The following is a 9,438-nucleotide window of genomic DNA, read 5'->3' as shown; positions in this document are numbered from 1 at the left end:
CCCCAAGGTTTTGAGGTTGGACCTCTGCGGTCGTATCCAGCTGGGCTTGGCGAAGCAATTTATTTAGATAATGTATATTTTATTTTCCCTTTATGCTTCTTTTACATCTGCTTTAAGAATAAAAATCTAATTATAACTTGTTATGGGTGGCACAGTATTTTGAAGTATACACTTATCTTTATTAAGACTAAAACAAAAGCAATTTTCCAACAGCACCTGCATATTGAGCATGTATCTCCTATTTAAAACAATATTCCAGATCTTGTTTTCTTGCTAACCAAGGTTTCCAAGTAGTGAAGTTGATGTAGCTGTCCCTTTGAAAATGTTGCAGACACCATCATATTTTTAAGTTTGTTGACAGTTTATATGGAATATATTAAGAACAACATTTTTGCAATATCAGAGCGATTACTCATTGTAGTAAAATATGTGGTCTAAAAAGTTATTTTATGTAGACTTTTTTCAATGAAATACAGGTGCAAATAAATCACTTACATCGGAAAATCTCAATAATCTGTGTTTTTAAGTACCGGTAATGATTCGTTTATTGAAAGAGATATTATTGACATATATAGCTAGGGTCTTACTAACTTTAAAGGTGTTGTGTTGATTTAACTTTAAAAATTTGCAGCCATATCATAGTTTCCTAATGGTGAGTTGTCGCTCAATGTTTTTTTTTATAAATAAGGCCATTAGTTTTCTCAATTAGTTTCATATTTTCATGTAAAGGCCTATATAGAAGACTATGTGGTACATGTTTTTTTTCTCATTTTTTTAGGCCATACCATTGCCTTAGTTACTTACAGTTGCTTACATTCACTTCATTTGAACTTTGTTGGATAGTTGTCTCATTTGCAAACATACCATATCCTTATTTTTATATTGTACTGTCTTCTATGAGAACTTGCTGAGAAATAGTATGGGCGAGGCTGCATTCACATGGTATTGTAACAATACATAACACTAGGGCTGTCTGTCAAGGTCATCATAACCCTGTTGGTTTTAAACCATAAAATGTAATATATGCTGTACCGTACTTTTCCAAAAAAAAATACCTGAACATGACCATATTCTAAAACTTATTGCGAAATATGTATGATATGGGAAACCATATGCATAGAAACAAGAGTGAACACACTCGCCTTCTTTACTAATCATTGATATTATGTTGATAGTCCTAAATATAAAGCTTTGTTACAACTGTCACATAAACTTAACAAAAACCAAGAAAACTAAACATTGACCTTAGAACTATTAAATGAGTTCAAGGTCAGATGAACCATGCCAGGCAGGCATGTATAGCTAACAATTCTTTCATACAATAAATATAGTTGACCTATTGCTTATAGTTTTAAGAAAAAGACCAAAACACAAAAACTTAACACAAATAATGTACCATGAAAATGAGGTCACGGTCAAATAAAACCTGTGTGACTGACATATAGATCATAAAATATTTCCACATACCAAATATAGTTGACCTATTGCATAAAGTATTAAAAAAATACCAGAACTCAAAACCTCAACTTTGACTACTAAACCATGAAAATGAGGTCAAAGTCATATGACACCTGCCAGCTAGACATGTACACCTTACAATAATTCCATACACCAAATAACCTTCCCTAGATCTTCCATCAATTTCTTCATTTTCCATCAACACTTGATGGGACAATTGATGGAAATTTGATGGTACTTAATGAAATTCCATCCCAAACCAAAAAAGTCCATCAAAGGATGATGGAAATTAGGAATATTATTTCCATCAGCATTCTTTTGATGGAGAATTTGATGGCATCTTTAACCCCTGATGGAAAATTGGATGGCATTTTTACCCTCTGATGGAAAATTGGATGGCATTTTTACTCCCTGATGGAAAATATGATGGCACTTATTCCATCTGATGGTAAATAGGATGGAAATGAAAGAAGTTTGATGGAAATTGGACTTAAACATTTTCTTTGATGGAAAGTGGGATGGAATTGGGACTTAGAATATTTTGTTGATGGAAAGACTGTGATGGTATTTGGACTCTGTCATTTTGCTTGATGAAAAAAAACTAAGAAAATTTTTCCATCAACTTGAAATATGAGCTGGTGATAGAAACAGGTGTCAGGTGCCAATCTGTTTTCCTTTAACCTTTGTGTACAGGATGTGACATCATAAATATACACAGAATTTGAGGCCAAATGAGGGGAGCACATGTTTTTATGCATTTTTCTGCAATATCTATAACTTATAACAAAGATAAACTACAAACTATTAATCAATATTTTTTATATAATATATAGCAATTATTCAAGATTTAGATAACACTATATATTTATTAGAGGTACATTTCAAAGGAATCAGAAGTCACAACCCTCTAAACAAACCTCAACAATTCAACAAATTCAAATTTGAACTTCCAAAAACTAGCAGACAAGAAGCAAAGATGTCTTCTATCATGATCAAATTATGAATTTTACAATGGATGTAAGATCAAAAGGTTCTAATTAATTATATTGACATTGAACAGTGCAGATGTATTCTTCTAATGACATATGTCTCTTGGATTTAGGAAGATTAGTGTGTACATATATTTTGGATTACATCTTTTGGTAAGTACAATATGTATCAGGATTTCCACCATTTTGAATATATGTATATGCTCTTTTAGGTCAAAGTAGCAATATATATAGTTATATCTAAAGTGTTAATTAACTTTAAAGAGTCTAGAAAAAAAATACCACAGATTTATAAAAAATATAAATAAAGAAGATTTGGTATGATTGCCAATGAGACAACTCTCCACAAGAGACCATATGACACAAAAAATATTCATATACATATTATAGAATTATGTAGGACAGAAGTCATATTTTGTTTCATTTTAAAACATTATTTGTTTTATAAAACAGAACTTCTAATAAAGTAATTTTGCTATAAAATTAGAGATCAGTGGTATGTACAATAAGACATTTATATATCTACAAATGACAAAACAATCAGGGGCGTAGCTACCTACGGCTCGACTAGACACGTGCCTATACATAAATTTGCCGATTATACCCCTTTTGGAAAAAAAACATTTTAATTCTAATGCATATTATTGCCAAATTAGTGAAATTGACTCCAGAAATAGCAGACAAAATTTACAACTCTTACCGTTCGGATTTAGGTGAAAAAACAGAATTTGAAGATGAGATAGCACGATGGAAAGCCCGTTGTCGTATTGAAGACAACAGACCAGATAGACTTATTGGTGTTCTTAACGTAATAGTCCGGCCGATTGGTGCAGATATAGAGCAGAATTGCTCACTTGATGAGGAAAACATGAAACTTTGCATAGTAGTTTTTGGTTATATACCATTTGATTTCAGCTATGGACCCACTCTGAAATATCCAATATGGCTGCAATTTTCAAGATGGTGGAAAAACGGTATAAATATCAAGATTGTCCTAAAGGTATTCTATATAATTTCGGAAATCAAAGTAATGATTCTTTAAAAATGGACTTCATGTTTTTGAATTTGTTATCAATTAATTTTAAAATATAAAAAAAAAATAATAAGGTTATTTCTATTACACATACATTTGCAAATATGGCTGCATATACTAAAACAAATAGTGAAATTCAAAATGTTAATCTATATTTTACATGTTATTGTAATTGTTCTTTAAACGCTTTCTGTTTTAATGGTTGGAATGAAACAGGTTGAAACTAGTCGATTGAACGTTAATATAGGTCGGTTAAATGTGGTTGAATAGTAGGTAACTCATCTGAACTTTGAGGCAGTGCCGAGGGCGCCTTGTCTCGTGTCTCTTCAATGCCACGTCTTACGTCACTTATCGCGTTTTCATCTACATCGTAAAATTATTCTATGTAATCAATAGGTGTACCTTTCTTCAGGCGGATTAGACGATTGCCACCATTTAAAATGGTAAAGAAGCAACCATTTCCTTTCCAACTACGTGCGCAACAAATTTACAATTATTCAGCGATCATGGTCCTAAAATGCACTCCTGGTCAGCACTTTTATTAGTTTTAATGGTAACAGTCATTTTTGAGATTAGAGGAACTGTGATGGTTCGTTTTATGCAAACTTGCTGAGTTGAAATCTCGTTTCTACTGTTAACAAATGCCGCATTTATCACTTTAGTGTTGATGGTAATTGTGGGAGTACTCAGGTTTTTCACTGCACTCAGTGTGTCCAGAATATCTAGCCTAAGTATAACATCGTCTGTTAATGGCTCTTTGCACACATCCCATTGTATGTTTACTCTATCAATTCCCAATAACAAGCTGTTAACCCAAACCACGTAGCGTTACGTTCTCCAAATCTCCATTTTCTGCCGGTATTAATTTCTCATTTACTAATGTTATCATTGTAGCAGTGTCCACAATCATGCTCACATTCTTGTCATGTATAGTACCTCGTACTGCTAAGCTCTTTCAAATGGTTCGTCTGATGACAATATCGGACGAGGCCGTGGGCTTCTGTTCGATTTTGTAATGAGGTGATGTTTCATGGCCAATAGACTTTAGAATCGTGCGTTTGCCTACTGGCCCGATCCTTTGCTGTTTAAAGACTCCATTGTTGGGGTTGCACTTTAGTTTGACCGTATCCTGGTGAAGGTGACCGTTGTCTGAAATAACCGGGATTTCTGCAGTTTGTCCGTGAAGATGCTAACCGTTGTCTTTATGGACTATATGATATCTAGCTTAGTGGGGGGATGCGATAGATGGACATTAAGCTAGGGTGTATTTCTATCTGACAATCTACCGCGATTGTATTGCTCAGAAGATTTTCCACGTGTTTATTGATCAGATGATCTTCCATTGAGCTGGTGATCTTCCATGATTATTTGATAAGAAGAACCGAGGTTATATATTAATCGGCCAATCCACGGTTATGCTGATTAGTTGAAAGCATAATATCAGCTTTGTGACAATTTGTGTCAGGTTATGCACCTCATTATCCAAATGACTGCTTATATTTCCTTTATCGGTCGGTGATACTGCACCATCAACAAAGTAGACTTGTCGATGGTCATAATTGGCACTTTTTGATCCATATATCGCCATCTGGTTTGCTATTGAGGTTTTCAATTGTTTGAACGCCTTGTTTAATGTTCCTGGGTTCCTGTCTGTTACATGCCTTGCAGAATCTTTGTCTTTAAATACGGAATGCTTCAGTTCCAATCTGGTTTGATCGTCTTTCTTGTTGAAGCGCTGCTACACACATTTTTTCTGTTTTCCCATTTTCAACTACCGGCAGTTCGTTCAAATTGGTAAATAAACGAGTCCCAAGTCATGGATCCTCTTCAATTACGTTTTTGCATTTTTGGGAGCTGTAGGCTTCGGCTCCGGTCCCTTGCACCAATATTTTCTTGCCATCGGGTACTAGTATATTCTCTCTTCAATGAGAAGTCGGAAGAAGAGGTGCTGTCACACTCTTTTGGTTTCCTCTGCCCATTCCTGGATCGGTCAGTGGAGTCAGCTTGCTGTTATGTGAAACCTGTTAGAGCTCCAGGACCTGACGAGGTTGTCATAATTGGAGTGTTAAATGGGGGATTTACCATTGACTCGACGGGGATGATACCGTAAGTAGGCACTGCATTCAGCATTGGAGAAAATTGATAGAATCCATTTGAATCCAATTGTTTCTGTAATGGTGTGCGTAAGAAGACACAAGCCTTTTTCTAGTATCCTTGATAAGTACTAGAGGTTTATAGTATGTTCTTAAATGGAGATTGTTGTTGAATAATTTAAAATGTCTCATGCAGGACCAAGGACCTTGACATAGGACTTTTGACTTAAAGTGAAGAAACCTTCAATCCACCAGCCCAGTAGTCAGCACTTCGGTGTTGACATGAATATCAATAATGTGGTCATTTTTATAAATTTTCCGTTTACAAAACTTTGATTTTATCGAAAAACTAAGGATTTTCTTATCTCAGGAATAGATTACCTTAGCCGTATTTGGTACAACTTTTTGGAATTTTGGATTCTCATTGCTCTTCAGCTTCGTACTTGTTTGGCTTGATACATATTTTGATATGACCGTCACTATTGATAGCTACTAACTACTTCAACAGAGTTGGTGCGGTTGATGGTACATGCGAACTACAATAGGGGAAAGACCAAAGGCATGGATTTTGTTGTGTATTTTTGGTAAACTTGCGTTGTACTGGCTAAGGTCAAATTTTGGCTTAGATGATGTGTCCATTGCAGGAAGTTTAACTTCTTTATTTCGATTGTCCACTAATTCATTTACAACCGATGCCAGTTGTTGGAAGGTATCCTGATGTTCAAATGCACTTTTAAATTGAACTGTGTCTCTTTCTTCAGTTGTTGTCAGCTTGCCCATTCGTCTCACCACAACATTGAATATCTTATTGGTCTGGCCATCAATTCCGCCAGGCAATTATTACTAGGCTTGTGGTTTAACCTGTCTTAAGACTGCTGACGTTGCTGAGATAATAATCTGTTCGTTATTAATATTTATTGCTTCTTTCTGTTCAGCTTGAAACGTAATGAGACCAACACATATTTTATCAATTCGCACTTCGCTCTGTTTTATATTGCAGTAAATCTCAGCTGTTCTTTGTGCATTAGATTTACTATCTGCTAGAAATTCATAGTATAATTGTTTAATAGTCATTTCTGAGCTGTCTTCTGTTAAAGTGTCTTCAGCTGTGGGTTTCGCCATATCCCAAAGTGATTCAGTTTCTGCCATTTCAATGTTCTTGTCCTTGTTGTCCTCAATTCCTGCCATTTCACTGATATGTGTTTAAATGATTCTCAATTCAGTTTAATATCTCAAATTGCAAAATATTGCGATCCAGAAATACGATAGGCACTGCATAATATCTTAACGCAAATAAATCCCAAATCACATCTTTTATGTGTGACCCAAGATAACAAATAGTGGAACTTTTAATGAAAGGTACTACTGCAGCTTTTTATGAAAGCTACTACTGCAGCTTTTTATGAAAGCTACTACTGCAACTGCAGCTATTTATGAAAGCTACTACTTTGTGTATGAAATGACAAGCAAGGCAAAATCAAAAAAGGACAGAACTGGGACATATACTAAATGACACTATACATCAATAGAATGCTTATATTCAGGTCAATTCTCAATAATGAATATTTGCTTATTTTTCAAGGCGGCCATTTTGAAAATAGCCGCCATTTTGTATTTCAAAGATAGATCAAAACAAAATCTTGCTAAGAATACCAAGTCATTCAAATATGTTGATTTTTGTGCTTCCAGCATCAAATCCACTGTGGTTTGTGCAATACTGAAAAATATTTTAGAACGTACGGCAGCCATCTTGAAATAAGCCGCCATATTAAATTTTGAGGGTGGGTCCATAGCTAATATTGCTCAGTCCACAAAAATGTGCCATCGTGCAAAAATTGGTGCTTTCCTCATTATTTGAGCAATTTTTTCACCGATCGGCCGGACTATAACAAACGCCGATCTGTACCCTTCAGTGTATAGGATTATTTGGATTTTATTGACAATGCCTGTTTCATCGGCAACTAGTAAAATATCCTTTAGCGCGATGAGACGCGTCAAATACTACCTGAGATCGACAATGGGAGACGAGCGACTTTCAAATCTATCTCTTCTTCATATCCACCGACACCTCAATGTTGATGTTGATGCGAGTAACTGATTTTATCGGCAGAAAAAACCGTCGACTTGACTTTGAGTAAATGTATCATTGTCTTTGTGTATGAAACTGGATATGAAAGTTATTCATAAAAGTTCAGAAATATTAAATTTGTTTAACCAATTTTTGCCCAAATTTGAATTAAAAGATTCGTTCATAAAAGTTGAAAATCTTTTCCATTGACCCTCTGTGGGCCTTAATCTAAAACTAGTCTGATCTTCACTGGGCATATTGTAAATATTTATTTTTTTTTCAGATTTTTGTTTGTACTACGTTTATTCAGGTGTTAATGTAATATTATTCATAATTATTCGAACTTTTCTTCATGAATATTATCATGATAAAAACCAGTAAATATGATATTTTTCTAAACAAAATTATGCAACTAAAGTGCTGAAAACCGTTTTCCGTCGGGGGGGCTTTGCCCCCCTGAACCCCCGAAAGTGTTATTTTCGTTTGACAATTTCAGAATTGAGAACGAATGTAACTGCAACTAACTTTTAATATATCTTTACAATTTCAACTAATTCTTTTATATGCTAGATTCTTTTACTTTTATTTTGCAGAATTTCCCATCTGATGAACAAATTCAACTTTAAGGACAGCAAGTTCAATAGGGCATGCACTGAACTAAACGATACACACATGTGACAGGTGCACCTATAGATGACAGAGAACAAATACAATGTTTTATTAAATCACAGAATATGCCATATATGGAAAGATTTTATAAAGACATTCTCCTTACTCATCCATCAAATTCCATCTGATGGTCGATTCTCCATCAAGTTTCCATCATTTTACATGTAATGGAAAATATTCCATCGGTTAAAATGTTCCCTCAATTATCCATCAGACGGCAAAAATACCAATATCAGTTTTCCATCATCATAAACACAAATTCCATCAAACAATTTCCATCAACCATTTTCCAGCATTGATGGAAAGTTGATGGAAAGTTGTTCCAATACTCCATCAACATGATGGAATTTGGTGGCATTTGTTCCATCACAAAATTCCATTATGTTTGATGGAAAATCTAGGGAAGGGATTAGTAGACCTATTGCATACAGTACAAGAATCAAAGCGCTGTAAGCGCTGAAGGCAGTTAACCAAAAACCAGGCAAACGTAATTATGTGCAGTGGCGGATCCAGAAATTTTCATAAGTGGGGGCCCACTGCCTGCCTAACAGGGGACCTGCTCCAGTCATGCTTCAGTGATTCTCTATATAATCAACCATTTTTTTTCCTCAAAAATGGATGGGGGGAGTGGGCCCACTGAAAAACCCTCTAAATCCGACTCTGATGTGGCATTAAACATTCATATATTGTATATTTATGTTTATCTAATGAATTAATTATTAAGGCAAATAATTTATATGTTATCAAGGTTTCAATAGCAATGAATATATAAATGTATATTTTTTATGGTGAGTCTGCAGTGGTACAAGTTCGCAATGATTGTAGTTGTTCTAGTAGGTAGTTAACGTTGGTTTTAGTTGACTGTTAGTAGTACGTGTTGACTTAGTACGAACATGTTATAGTATGAATGGACTGGTTTCCCTGTAAAGAAAACTGAGTATGTGTTCTATAGTACAATAGTTATGCAACACAAATCAGACAAATTTTCACTACTACAAGGATCAAAGGTGAGGTCTGACTGACCTGCCCATAGTAAATGTAAATGATTTGTTATATTGTCCCATACATGAATATATATGGTTTAGGGGTGGGGATCTCGAGGGGTTTTCAAGTTCTCAAACAGGAAGG

Source organism: Mytilus galloprovincialis, chromosome 5 (assembly GCF_965363235.1).
Source record: "Mytilus galloprovincialis chromosome 5, xbMytGall1.hap1.1, whole genome shotgun sequence".
In the NCBI taxonomy this organism is placed as follows: Eukaryota; Metazoa; Mollusca; class Bivalvia; order Mytilida; family Mytilidae; genus Mytilus; species Mytilus galloprovincialis.
Note: the sequence above shows the minus strand (reverse complement) of the source record.